Raw genomic sequence first — 16,484 nt, 5'->3', positions numbered from 1 at the left:
TATTTAGAAGGGATAAAGTTACGATACTGTTGTCAGGTCATTAAGATATTTTGGCGTTAATATTGATTCACTTATAGGGTCTTTGTATCGGAACTAAACACATTTATTCAAAAACCAGTTGTTGGCATGACACGGGTTATGTTCTTCTCATATATGTTATGATGTTATGATACTAAACCCCTATCAGGAGGTATTGTGCCTGATATTCATATGACGAAGACATGATCTATCAATCAGTTAAATTGAGATCTAGGGCTGGCATGTCAGTAACTAATTGCAGTATGTTGTTCTTTATGTACTATTTTCATTTTATTATTTTGTTATTTTTTTTATATCCTGACATCAGATTCGGACTTTATTTTTAATGGCCGTATTGTTGTGCGTTTACTTTTCTACATTGGCTAGAGGTATAGGAGGAGAGTTGAGATCTCATCAACATGTTTAACCCCGCCGCATTTTTGCGCCTGTCCCAAGTCAGGAGCCTCTGGCCTTTGTTAGTCTTGTATTATATTAATTTTAGTTTCTTGTGTACAATTTGAAAATTAGTATGGCGTTCATTATCACTGAACTAGTATATATTTGTTTAGGGGCCAGCTGAAGGACGCCTCCGGGTGCGGGAATTTGTTGATGACCAACTGCTGTTGTTTTTTTCTATGGTCGGGATGTTGTCTCTCTGACACATTCCCCATTTCCATTCTCAATTTGATTTGTACAGCTACTAAACCACTCAACGTTCCCTCTTACACGAAACGAACACGGAACGAACACGCGAATGGAATGAAATGAGAACGAACGAATTAAATCAGTCAGAATCGTGTAACTCCACTCATTTCGTTTATTAAAGTCAACTCGTGTTTTTCCGCTCAAAGTCGTGTGTGAACGAAACGATCAATATATTCCGTGTAAACAAACATTGTTTCGTTCAGAAACGATACTATTTCACCTGATTGGTTGTTTGGCGATGATGCTAGTTTTCAAATTTCCAAATGAAACGAATAAATATACCAAAGTTAATCGGTAGCGTGTACTACTCATTGTTTATTTATGAATAGAATTCATTACATTACTTCGATATTGGTATTTAAAATAAAAATGATTGCTCTGAAATGAATAGATAAATAGTAAAATAAAAAAAATAAAAATTTAAATTATGAAAGGCAAACAAGATCAATTTAAATATCAAAATACCTTCTCTTTTTAAAAAAATAGGATGGAAACATTCTTTATTTTATTATTCATATTTATTATTAAAGTTGTCATGTTTTTCTACTTATTTTCATATAAGTTAGTGAGATGTACATCGTAAAAGACGTGAAAATTTAAGGAGTATCTCAGAAACATAATTTAGTGACAGTCGCTATCCCTGGTTTAAAAAAATAGAATATATTATATTATGCTTTCAAAACATGTGTGTGTGTCAATCTTTTTCGTTATCCACGTCATACTATTTGCATAGTTTTCTTTATTAAAGAAATGAACGACCCTATTCGTGTTTGTAAATTATTTTAAAACTAACGCCCATTAAGTTTTTCCAAAAAATAGATAAAAAATATTCTTATTTCGTTTCACGGAGGGAACACATTTTTTTCGATGACTTTAGTGTAATCATTTCCCGTCTTTTACATTAGCTTATGATCCGTATATTTAATATTTTTCAAAATAACCTAGTACTTCCAAAGTCAGTCAATTTATCTGTAAGTGCATGAATAGTCCGCTATCATATGCATGTACAGTGTATTTGTTTTAATTTTTTATTCAAGTGCAAACACTAGCTAGTAATGATTGGTTGTTCGTTTGTTGAAGTCCAATGGCACATATATCATGAATGTTCATGACGAATTACGCTAACAAATATACTTACCTAATGTAGCAAGAATATTCAGTGAAGAAAATAATCATTTATTTTATTCCATATTGATAAAACTTTAGTAGGTTTTTCTATATGAATGGGATTTTGAATAAATAAGCATATTCACCTGCGGAAAAGGATATTCACCGCGCATAACGTCGCGTGCTTTTACCTGCACTATTTTGGTACAATTGGTTTTGGTTAATAACTGCCATTACATACATTTCTCTCGGAATATGGAATAAAACAATTACTGTCTTTTGTTTCGGTAAATATGTGGTTTTATTGACTTTTGAAAAACTGATATTCACTTCGGCCGTTGGCCTCAGTGAATATCAGTTTTTTTTCAAAAGTCAATAAAACTACACATTTACCTCATCAAAAGGCAGTAATTGTATAATATTGTGTTTTCTGTTTACCTAAATGACTCAAAACAATTAAACGGTTGATTTAATTAGAAAATATATCTAACGCACATAAAAAAAGACGTTTATAAAATACAGAAAATAACTAGCAATAAGAGAAGGGAATCATTCTAAAAGTTATTGAAAAAGAAATAAAACTGCCTTGAATATCTAAAAAAAATATATATATATAATTATATAATATGCAAATATTGGAAATGTCTTGAAAAGTAGAATAAAGACCAAATATTAAAAACAATATATTGTTAAGAAATATTTAAAACATATTTGTTTTTATGTTAAATGTGAGTAAGTGACCATTGGCTTGGAAATAGAAATATGTTAAAATAAACTTTTTGAACCTTTACATTTATAATATCACTCTTTATTTTTGCCTTTTTTTTTGCATTCTTCGAAGATTGCAAATACAAAGCTTTGATCGGAATCTCGCTAATTGATAACAGTTTCCAGAATAACTTCATACATGTAACACCTTTTATTACTCGTCCATACATGTTGATTTTTAGCATCCGTCTATCACACCTTCACTCTTTGAAGTTTCACATCTGGGTTGAAAAATAACAAGTCGTTATCTATTTCACAATCGGGAACTTTTCTGTTGTTTGAACAGTCAAAATAAAATCGTGATAATGTAACAGTTTAATCACGTTTATCATCGCTGATTTACGATTTTGTTTAGTAATAAATCAGAAAATTGCTAATTGTCGTACATTGCACACTTGTTTCAGATAGATTTAATCGTTGGCAAAATTGTTATACATGTAGCAAACTTATTAATTGCCTAAATTTTAATATGTTTATTTATAATTTTCGGATTAAGCTTGATGTCCGAGGTCACTGAACTAGTACATATTTTTGTTTAGAGGCAAACTTAAGCACGTCTCCGGGTGAGGGATTTTCTCTATGTGTTGAAGACCCATTGGTGGCTTTCGGCTGTTTTCGACTCTTTAGTCGGGTTGTTGTCTCTTTGACACATTCCTCATTTCCATTCTCAATTTTACGTCATGTTAAGTTGGAAATCCAGGATAATTCAAGGATAGTCTTATTAAATACAAGTATCTATGATGAAATTAGGAAATATTCATGGGCGGATCCAGCATTTTTTTTTAAAGTGGGTTCCAACTCAGGATAAATTGAAGTTCCAATCATATTACCACATTCAGAGGCATTGATCGTAAAAAAAAAGTTGGTCCTAACCCCGTAACCCCTACTGAATAAAAATTGAACGACACCGTTATACTTACGACACACAGGTACTTATTCAAAATTGATATTAAAACATATAACTTCCAAAAAGTACTTATAATAGCAACAAATTATCATAATTATATTCTTTTTATTTTATAATGTATGATAGCTTTGTGAATCGATTTTTAGCTTATTTTGTTACGTTTTCTTAACGTACAGTGGCAAGTATTTCACTATATTCCGGACGAAAAAGTAGTTATAACGAAATAATACAATACTAAAATGTGTTCATCAAAATAGAATAAGAATTTTGACAGCTACTGAACAATAAAGAAATATTTTGAGGGCATACATTTTGAGAGAATAATATTCGCCTACGATAAGAAAAAAAAATCCTTTACTGTAACGTAGTATATACAGAAGGACAAAATACATTGAAAGAGGGTACATTCCTACATCCTTATATTCTTGCATTATTATACAATGTTGTAACTTTTAAAGGATTAAATTAAAAGCAGGAGGTATCGTTTTTTTTTTTTTGTTTTTTTTTTTTGGCATAAACAAATATTGCAGTGTGTTTCGTTTTGCTCCCCTCGGTGAAATTATAATATTAGCACGCCTTCACCTAGATCTAGATCTGAAATTAGTTGTTATGTTAAAATAAACAATAATTTACCTTAAGCGATGTATTATTGTTGACCATTCGAGATTCTTTTTTTTTCAACCCGTCTTCAGCTGAATTTGTGATTTTAATATTACTATGCGGGACGCAAGGGATTTCAAATCGAAAATAAATGCACAAAAATGTGAAGTTTTGTGTCTTTCAAAACACGAACAAAATACAGAATTAAACGCAGGATAAAGACAATAACTGTTTAGTGTCATTAAATGTTAAGCTGTATTTGTACTCGGCTCGAAACAGGAGTATTAGCTCGCTAAAGCTCGCATTACACCGGTGTCTTAGCCTCGTACACATACAGCTGATATTTAAAGACACTAAACAGTTATTGTCTATATGTTTCCTATGTTTTAAGAATTGATGCATACGGTTTAATAATTTTATTTTCCTCAAAAACATTTTTGTAAAAAAAAAATCAATGGTGTGCATTTTAACCAAAAACTGAATAATTCGCGTCTGAAACAGAAATTAAAACAAAGCTATCAAATCAAATTGGTATTATGGGTAATATGAGAACACAACGGGTGCCATATGTGGAACAGGATATGCTTTCCCTTCCGGAACACTTGAGATCACCCAAGTTTTTGGTGGGGTTGTGTTGCTCAGTCCTTATTTCCTATGTTGTGTTCTGTGAACTATTTTTTGTCTGTTTATCTATTTCTTTTTTATCCATGGCGATGTCAGTTTATTTTCGATTTATGAGTTTGAATGTCCCTCTGATATCTGCTATCTTTTGTCCCTCTTTTTACACGCAAAATTTCCACGATGAATAAATTGGGGTTCTAATGATGTACTGGTTGGTTGTTGTTTTTTGTTTGTTCTTTTTTTCGGGGGGGGGGGGTACATGTATATATCTTATATGCAGTATAGTGATTACTAAAAAGCTGTATGTTTAGTAAAACGGCGAAGACGAAATCATGTACTTTTTAAGTAAGTTACTCACGTGCATGCGATAACTTAACAAAGGTTTAGGCACTTTTATTATAAAAATGATCCTAGTAAGATCAGTTTCACATTTAACGGCGCATATCTAATCTAAAAATCCGAGCTATTAAATCACGCGATAATTCCCGAAAGTTCACTTAATGGTTGAGGATTACGATTTATAAGCAGTGACCATGCAGACAAGGACACACACTCTCCCGATTAAGTGTTTAAGTTCACATGAACAAGCAATATGAGAATCATTTAAATAAAAGAAATATAAACTATATTGACAAGACAACGTTATTTACAATGACACATTAAACGATTTTAAAACGGACTACGGCTGTGTTCTAGGTTGCAGTAACTTATTTACGATCTCAAATGCTCCTGGCTTTAACTGTACCATTACAGCTAATTTCCTAATGCTTGTAGAGTAAAACTTCAGTTGGCTTGCTTGCTTTGTTTGTATTAACGTTAGTTTACGCACTATTATAAAGATCGACTTCTGCAAACAATATAGACAGGCATTATTAAAACAAGTATATGTTATATTAAAATTTGATTGAAAGTTATCCCAATTCCAATTGTCAATATACAAACAAAACAATCAAACTTACCAAAGTCTTACCCTGCATGAATGAAGAAATTAGCTGTAATTGTCACGAAGAAGTACTTGTATTCACGCTAAGGTTGTCCACTTTACGGGAATAATAAATCCGATTCTCAATTCGTTTACATAATATTATACTATTAAGTCATAAATTAAGAAGTCAATTAACACCTAAGGCATGTGGAATACTCAGCGTTTTACTTTTTACTTGTACAATCTTACTATCCATGGAGATGCAAATTTATACCCTTTTCTACTTACAGCTACTGTTACTAGGCGACCATTTGATTAGTTAATAGATAATGAACTATGAATAATGGATGTACTTCAGCGTGGTTCAATTCTTGTACACAACTATTTCCTGCATTTTGTGTTGTCGATAATTCCCTTTCATCAATCAGGCCTTGGACCGAATAATTTATTAGTTCCTACTAGTATATTATATTATAATTAAAAGTTCGGTTATATAATACTAAACCTAACTGAAGGCACGGAATCCCTTCGCATATAAGAAAAAAAACATTTGAGAAAAACTGCGAATTGATACAGGAACAGAACTGAAATTAAATGTATCTCTGATGTTTAGGTTGTTTTTTCTTTTTAACAAAATATTTCTGTTTTCGCGAAAAATGAAATTGACACTCATCGATGTAGCGCAGTAAGCAAAAGAAAGCAATCGACAGATTGATGCTTTCTTTAACCATTTTATTCATAAACACAACTGTTATAAAGTCTTTACAGCAACCCGATTACTTATTTCCTGGTTTGAATTGTTTTGTTTCGGAACCTTCTTAGAGCTTACTATTTGGTATGGATTTTCTATAGGTTACTTATGGTTGCTTTCATCTGTCATCTACTCTGGTTAATAGTTGTCTAGTTTGCAATCATACCAAATATTTTTTTTATTTTAAATTTATGTTATTCTCTGTATAAACGATCAAGCTATTAATTCTGAGTATATAAAATTAACAAATATTAATTATATGTCACTTTGATGTACCCTTGTAATTATCGCGGGATTGAAACTCAAACTTGCATAGGATTTTGAGACGGTGACCTTTGATAATTCACATCTATACAAACTGGACCCCTGTTGTGTTCACCTCGAAGTGCAAAGCTACATGTATAGATGGAACGGCGGACCAGTTTAACATCTATAAGTCATTTTGTCTCTGGTGGATATTTGTTTCTTGCGAAACATAGCTTTTTATTCTTTTTCTCGTCCTTAATACGCTATAACTATTTGTTATCATAAGTTCCGAACACTGACCAGTCGATAAAATGCAACTGTACTATTTGTCTAAGGTTTTACACGAATTTGCGACGAAGCATATTGTATAACATTCATTGAATATTCTTTTCTTAGTATAATTGAGATTTTTTTTTATCCCGGTTTAAAGTTAATATTTCTTATAAAATGTGATACATGTGAATTAACGAAAATTCATAACTCTAACTACATTTTTGGGACTTTGCACTTTACAATAAATATGACTTTTTTTCCTTACTGACACTAAAGCACAATTTTGTAGATGATTTGTTGTAAAATTTCACATTACTTTAAGTCATGAGTACAATGGATTAGAAAAGGAAAATTCTATGTCGTGCATAAACGGAATAGAACACGGAAAAAAATATTCTTTATACAACATGTATATATCTGGACAAATTTCTTTGTTTCAAAAGAGTTTTGATTCAATATTTGAAGGTACTTTCTTATTGCAAATTTTAAGACAAAGCTGAAATATCTACACTTTATTATTTATGGTTTTCTAAAATGCTCTCATCGGCAACGTTTAGGGCTGAATATTAATTTCTTTAGTTTATGGAAATTTGTAAAATTAAAGATCACAAGTTTTTAGAAATATCATCATAATCTATAATTTAACCCCCCCCCCCCAAAAAAAAAAGCCATTGATGATGATGATGGAAGTTTTCAAAGACCGTGAATGGCTATACAGTCCTTATATATATATAGGAAGATGTGGTGTGAGTGCCAATGAGACAACTCTCCATCCAAATAACAATTTTTAAAAAGTAAACCATTATAGGTCAAAGTACGGCCTTCAACACGGAGCCTTGGTTCACACCGAACAACAAGCTATAAAGGGCCTCAAAATTACTAGTGTCAAACTTACATACATGCATCTATAAGTATGCTATGCTTATTCAAATTAACTTTAAACGTCAAATACGTGACTGTTTTTGTTAACGGTTTCACTAACTGAAAAAGCAACTGTCAATGAATAAATCGACAACTTGTAATGGTTTTTTTTGCACAACACATATATAAAAAAAGAAGCTGTGGTATGATTGCAATGCTATAACTCTCACCAAGAGATCAAATGACACAGAAATTTTAACAAATTTATATATAAAGGTCACCGTACGGCCTTCGACTGTGAGAAAAGCCCATACCGCATTGTCAGCTCCCTGTGATTATTTTCTTGTGATTTTTATTCTTGTGGCTTTTTTTCCGGTGACTTTATTTTCTATGAACTTTGTGACCTTTTTCCCGGGACTTTTTTCCTGTGACTTTTTTTTCGTTTATCATTCTCTTAATAGGTATCACTTTATAACTACACTGTTATTGTCAGATTAGCTGAAAGCGTAAACATTTCAAATAAAGGAAATAAAAATACTGAATTATATTTCTGAACAAATTTTAAACACCAAAAAAAATCAAGATCAATGTAAATATATAAATATCTTTATTAGTCTCATTTGCTAAATATAACAAAAATAAAAGTTCCCTTTAATGATTGGCAGTAGAATAATTATCTGTTAAACAACTAAGCTAAGTGTGAAATGTCTGACAAGTTTTCAAAAGATGTCCTGCAGAGTACGCCCGCTGGTTATTTGGATTGATTAACAAATGTATGAAATCCTCGAAAACGTTGTCACCACTTTAATTAATACACATCTGTTGCAATGAAATGTCTTTTTAGCTCTACAGAAATATTTTATTGTCAATAGTCCACTAAACTTAAACACAAGGCTGCATATACATGTTTCATATGCATGATATTTCATTGTACTTATGATATGCAAATAAAAAAAATAGTTTCCTATAATACTAAGATTACAGTAGCTGTATTAAAAAAAATATAAATCTAGCTTGTTAAATCAAATTAAATGAAACACAAACTTACTGAAATATTGTCCCTATGTTTTAAGCAATCGTAGATACATTTTATTCAGCATTTACTTTTAATCATTTAAAATAGAAAGAAGATTATTTACAAACTACCGTACTACAATGTTCTACATTCGTTTTATTGTAAATTAGTTACATGTAGATATTTGCAACTCGGTATCCAGTAAGCCATGTGTAGAGTACACTTTAATATACGGATATTCTTAAACATCCTTTTTACAAAAAATAAATAATGAACCTGTGAATACATTTAATCTCAGCATGAAAGTAAAATATAATATATCTATGTCTCAACAAGTTTTTGATGACTGTACTGCGAACAAAAAAGTTTTAACAAAATTTCACATCATTTAATTAAAAAAGACGGTCTATTCAGACCTGGTCCAGTGACCATCATGTGGTGATTGTCGTTTTTTTTTAATAAAGAAAAATACATGTGATGATGTGATTATAAAATACGAAATTTATCTGTGAAACGAACCCAATTACCTTTCGTTTTAGAATGATATAATCGTTCACACACGCTGTAAACGTTCTAAAACGAAATGATTAGCTTCACAATTTACCGAACAACACGCTTGTTATCATGCTATGTCGTGTATAAACGGAATGGAACACGGAATGGAACACGGAATGGAATGAACGAAATGAATGGAATGAATGACACGTAAACGGAATGAACGAAACACGCAAACGGAACGAATGAAAAACGGAGCGAAAACGGAAAAACGGGAAACCTGAGTGGTTCAGTAGCTGTATTTGTTTAGTAGAGACAGTCACTGATTCTACCTCATATTCAACATTGGTATTATGTCATAAATCGTAAGAAAAGAAACTTATGATCTGCTTGAATTTCGGTAAATTAACGTATATGAGGTATTGAAGTCATAGACAAGACATAGGGATATGTAGCAAAATAGTGTACCCTGTGTTGAAGAAAAATAGTAACAAGAAGACTTGACATTCGATAAATATTTAAAAATCTGACACAATTTCATCTTATTTTTTCGCCGACCAGATAGGAGTAATTTGATATAAGAGCATGAAAACCAAAATTTGGATATGAGATGATATTTTATGTCACAAATAATGCCGGAATATACACATGGTATAATTTCTGGGCTTGCATAGACAAACGCAAAGTTAAAATATTTCCTTTAACAATGTTTTGGACGCCGTAACAATTTCTTGGACCGTTGTGTTTAAATTGTGTCACAAGTGACGACGAATATATTTCAATTGTCAACATGAACAACAAAAAAAGCCGTTCCGTATCTCCCGAACATTACCTATCTAAGAACAACTTATTAGTTACAGGAGTTGCATATATTAACTTAAAATAACTAGCGTTTTAGTTTAGGTTAAATTGCTCAAATTTGTATGACAAAAAAATTCACAGATTGACTGATTTTTTTTTAGTTATTTCATAAAATATGCCATCATAGATATCTAGGAGCAATCCCTATGTTGCTAATTCCTTGGAGTGCGGTATTTTTGTGATTTCACTTATTTGCTACGACACATGTCTTTTAAACCTATAGTTTATTCGTCAAATATCTGCAACAAAATATAATTTCTTCATTTGAACTAAGAAGTTAAGTATGTTTCATTTTCTTTTTGTGAGAAAAGACGAAATTAATTCCTAATTGAACGTATACGGTTTTACAAATTGTCAAAGTTTGTATCAAATTGTGATTGTACATTTTGACATCCAGTATTTTTGAAGAGACTCTTAATTTCACAAATGCATGTTAAATGCAGTTAAAATATTTATTGATAATGTCATATAAAACATTGACTTATGATTGGTGTAATCAATGTGAATAATTATCCACTTACCTTTTTCGGTAAATTTATGTCAATACCACGGTCGATAAGTAACCTAACAATTTCAATTTGCCCGTTCCATGCAGCCTCATGAAGTGCAGTACTATCGAACTGTAGGTACCAGTCTTGTATTACAACTCCAGTTTCCGGTGTATGTCAAGACATGGAGGGAAACAAAATAGTGCCTTTTTTCTGAATTTTTATCTGAACTCAATTTTTTCTGTTTGATTAGGGGTTTATGCTGAATTGAAACATATATATATAGACTTAAAAGAAATCTTGCATCTTTTGTGGAATATCAACCCAGGAAAGTGGAAGGATATCATGTTTACTGGAAGTGGTGCGGCTTAGTAAAAATAGCAAACAGAAAGTAGAAAAAAAAATGTTTTGACTTCAGGTTTACGTAACTTTTTATTCTTCGTGGCAAGACCCACTTTTTTCTCGATTAAAGGACAATTTCACATTAGTATATGCATGATATGAACATGACTGTTTTTTTTTCTATGTAGTATTTTTATTTTTTTTTTATTTTCAAAGATCAGATAAAAAAACATCAGAAAAGCATTAATTTAAAAGAACCAATGTACACCAAAAAAAATGATAGCTTTTGGAAATGCTGTTCAAGGTATACATTTGTTTAAGAAGAGACAGTCACTGATTCTACCTCATATTCAACATTGGAATTAATTACTCCAAAAACTGTAAGAAAAATAACATATGATCTGATCGAAATTTGGTATATTACCTAATATTATAAGTTCATGAAGTTATATGGTTCGCTACTGACCCCGTACGGATCCATAGAGGGTTAGTATAGAGAATTTTATTCACCCTCTATGGATCCGTAGGGGGTCAGTAGTTAACCGTATAACGAATTTATCGGACGCTGGACTTTTTCTGCGGCGTTTTGTTGAAAAATAAACAATGAAACACAACACTATTAATAGATGACGTCGCCATTAACGCGTCATGAACCCCCTATAAAACTTACTAACCCCATACGGTCTCATAGGGGGTCACCACGTGACGGCATTTAACCAATCACAACGTGATAATTCATCTGTGGTTCGATAAGAGGTATTGAGTTTATAGGTAATAAGACAAGTGAAGGATATAGAGCAAAATAGTCTACACTGTGATGAAGACAAATATTAACAAGTAGTCCGGACATTCGATATAAATATTTCAAAATATAATTTAATCCTCTTTTTTTTTTAGATTTCCGATCAGATAGGTGTAATTTGATATAAAACCGCATGAAGACCATAACGAGGTAACAGTTTATATAAAAGTCACGATTTCTGCCAGAATAAACATATGATATAATGTTAAGATTTGCATAAACAAATGTAAAGTTCAAATCTTTCCTTTAAAAATTTGCTGGACGCCATCACGACTTGTTGGACTGTTATGGGTATATTGTGTCACAAATTACGACACATATCTTTCAATTGTCAACATGAACAGCACAAACAATCCGTCCTGTTTCCCCCGAATACTACCTACCTAAGAAAAACTTGTCAGTTACAGGAGTTGCATACAATATCTTAAAATAGCTAGCCTTTTATTTTTGATTAAATTGCTGCAAATATGTATGCAAAAATAAAATTTCAACAATTTGACTGTTTCTTTTTAGTTAATTCATAAAATATGCTATCATAGATATCTAGAAGCAATCCCTATGTTGCTAATTCCTTGGGGTTTGGCATTTTTATGATTGTTTTTATTTTTGCTTGTACACATGGTTTTTAAATCTTCAATTTATTCGTCAAATATCTGCGAAGAAAATTCAATTTCTTCATTTGAACTATGAACTAATGTATGTTAACTTTTCTTTTCGTGAGAATAGACGTAAGTAATATTTTTATGAACGTAGCGGGTTTTATAAGCTAGTCAAATATAATTGAGAATGGAAATAGGGAATGTGTCAAAGTTAGAAGAATAACGCGTCGCCAGTAAACTTAATTTGCGACCATCAAATCCCCAATTGATGCCGTCGGAGTTTAAAATTCAATACAGTTATCTCCTAAATATATTTAAAATGCCCTAATATTAAATGTGTCATGTTTTTAAAGCAATAAAATCCTTATTTGATGTACCAGACATATCGGGGTTAGGGGGGATGGAGGTTTGGTGCTTGTATGAAAATTTAATACTTTCGTGAAGTGCTTTTGTTAAATACATAATCCTCCCACATGTACAAAATGTACTTTAAATAGAAAGGAAATTATAAATAACATAGTATAGTATACATATTATCTGTAGTAAATTAATAGTATTTAAAAAAGTATTATGCCAACAATACACTTGAAATAATGCAAGGTCAATTTAGGCCCTTGCACATACATTGAATTTACATTTTATAAATGCCTACTGCATCTGTAGTTATTTAAATTAGCTTTTTTTGTTTTGCTCATTTCTATTGCATGTTATTTTTGTCTCAATAGGCATGTCTTTGAACCACTAACTAACCTACAGTCATTGACAGTAGAAAAGAAAGATAAAATATGAAATACAGCAGTTACAAGAGATATTGTTAAATGCAAATTTACTGAAATCTTTAATGTTATGACTGGCTTTCATGTACATACAAATCTCGTAAAATTGTTCTTGCTTCATAAAGATTGTTAGACAAGGATCATGACTATTCTTTCAAATCATTTTGCACATTTTTCTGTGATAATCTACTTTTTGCTAGATTAAGAATAATTCAAGTTGATAAAAGCCTTCACATATGTTTTACCATTACACCACTGTCTCAGGTTATGGGGAAGTGTTTGCACTTTCAAACATTAACTCCACCACATTCTGTATGTACCTGTCCCAAGTCATGAACCTGTAATTCAGTGGTTATCTTTTGTTGCTGTGTCACATTAGGAATTAATTATCATACCACATCTTCCTTTTATATTGAAACAAAAATATTGACGAGAGCTCCCTTTCAATTTTTATAGATTTTAGATTTTAGGTTTCTAAGTTATTGGGTTTTATTCATTAAATAAATGAGATTTTCCAGTTTTCGTACAATAATTCAAAAATGCTTTGAGCTGTTTTCTTGCAACTTTGTAGAACTGTTTATATTTATTAACGTACGCTCCCTTTCTAATTTTATAAATTTTAGATTTTGCGTTTCCGAGTTATGAGATGTTATTCATAAAAAAAGGGTGGTTTTCCAGTTTTCAGACAATAACTCAAAGGGGCTGACTGAAGGATTCATATCAAAACTTATCCATTGTACTAAAGTCTGTTGCTGTGACTCAAGAAATAAACTTGTCGCAGAAGCTTATCATTTTTTCATTTCAAAACTTTTTATTCAATATGGATCTTAAGTCTCCCTTTTTCATGTTGTTGAATGAGTAATAAAGAATGTTCGAAATTCCTCTACTAATTGTATAAGAAACTGGATAAGTGCACTGTAAAACCCACAAATTGCACATGTAAATGTTATTACACAATCTGGAGTAAGATGGCTGTCTTTGGTTTGACAATGCGTACACACTTCCACGTAAAAGGACAGTTATAAAACAAATGATCAATCATGCATACTTGAAATGTCAATTATTTAAACTTGAATCCAAAGGTCAAGGCTAAACTGCTAGTTTTACTGTACTGATGGTATATAACAAGCTGTCCCATGGTTTTACTAAACATACAAAACATCATCGATTTATCTCAAAAGACAAAAAATATTACAGTTTGGACATTTAACTACAAGTTCATAATATAACACTTAGATAGGTTTCAATAATTTGACCTTGAGGTCAAAGGTCAAGTAAAAAATGCAGGCTTGGTGGTACACAACTCACCCTTTAAATATTAAACACTTTCATACCAAATACCATTGATGTATCTAAAGAAACAAATTAAAATCTGAACCAGAAAAAATACACATTTTAAAGTTGATCAATTCATAAATTTAAAGTAGACTCCATTTTTTATCTATTTTTTTTCAAAATTAGCTTGTATCTTTCTTATATGGACGGTGACCTATCATTTTTTTTTATCCTAACTTTTAAATTATTGTTAGGAGAATTCAAAAACACAAAATAAAAAATTTCAATGGATTTCTATGCAACTTTTGATTGAAATAATGTATCAAATAACGTTTTTTTCCGTCATAGTCTATACGAAATTTGTGTCAAAATGTCTATTTTGCCTTAAATTTTCAAATCAAAATTTTGAGCTTAAACCTGGTGACCCCACTTTCTATTTGATAAATTAAAAGTATATATCATTAATGAGTTTTCCTGAATAATTATAAAAATCTATGGATAAAAAATTAGACTCCCCACCTACATTAGGTGCAGTCAAATCAGTATTGATCATATCATTTAAAATATTGACATATGATCGGTGAAATCAATGTGATTAATCATCCACTTACCTCATTCTGTAAATTCATATTAATACCACGGTCGATTAAACATTTTAACTTGATTGTAGTAATGAGTTGACAATTTGTGATAAATGTTCAAATGTCGTTAATCGATTAGGAAAATTGAGGCACGAAACAGAAACACAGTTTATTAAAGCCAAAAAGTAAATCAACAATAAAAAATAAAACAAATTATCAACACCTTTTCGATACAAAAGAAGAAAAAGGGTAGTCCTTCTACATCGAAAGGGCGATAAAAAAGTAAATTTCGAATCTCGAATATGAAGTTTATTGAGGATTCACAAGAAAAATTTACAAGTTAGTAATTACATATCAGTGTTGGCAGTATGACATGAACACACAGTTTTCCCAAAATATCAAAAGATTGTAAAAATATGTTTTTCTATAATGCTTTAAATTTCACAATAACATTATTTCCGCGTCCTAAAAAAGACAATGGAGTTATATTTACTATAACACATTGTATACTAGAAGTTTTGATTCCATAACGAAGTATGAATGCAAATATATGAAATGTGAAATGTCTACAATATTCTGAAAACTCACCCAGTTTTGATAGTTTATATTTGCTCCTCGTTTTAAGCACTGTTCTACTATCTCCTTGTCTCCACGCTCAGCAGCAAATATTAGATCCTGAACCACAATATACAAATTATTTATCAATGTTTTAAAGAGGACGCATATCACATAAGTAAGAGGCGTACCACGTGTTTGGTATCGACATACTTTTACCATTATCTTCAATTATTAATAATGAAATACATAATATACACATCATGAGTTAAAAAGAATCGTAAATATTAAAAGAAAGTAAAATGAGGGATGAATGAAATACGTGTTTGCAATTCTCGGGCACCCATAATATATGATACTTTTCTATGGAACACCACGAATGCCTTATGTTGATTTTCAGCATTGTATGCCGTCGTTTAAGCATAACATACAGGGGTCAAACATTATAAGCAGTTGTTAGAACAACATATGCAGTTGTAACATAATTGTATGCAGTTGTCGGAACATTATATAATGTATGTACCCAGACAACCTTTATATGCTAGGATAACCATGGCTAACGTGATAATGAAACCTTGGCACGACATTGTAATGTTTTATACAATGTCTAGTTCAAGCGATACTTACTTACAAACTTGTAATATTTTACTTTTTATTTCATTATAAACTTATCTTTATATTTGAGATTTTAAATTCACTTTTTTATCGCCATTATTTGAAGTTTAAATTCTAAATGTTCAGGTTGTGACATTTTGTTTTAAATCAGGCCAAAACTTATTTCAAAACGTTGCACAAATCTGTATTTTCACATAAGAGTCTAAAGAGCATGTGTCACTAACCTTGGTCTATGTGAATATTAAACAAAGGCCACACATTATAGACGAGAATAGAATTCATGACAAAATTATGTTTT

The sequence above is a fragment of the Mytilus edulis genome, chromosome 14 (genome assembly GCF_963676685.1).
Source record: "Mytilus edulis chromosome 14, xbMytEdul2.2, whole genome shotgun sequence".
In the NCBI taxonomy this organism is placed as follows: Eukaryota; Metazoa; Mollusca; class Bivalvia; order Mytilida; family Mytilidae; genus Mytilus; species Mytilus edulis.
Note: the sequence above shows the minus strand (reverse complement) of the source record.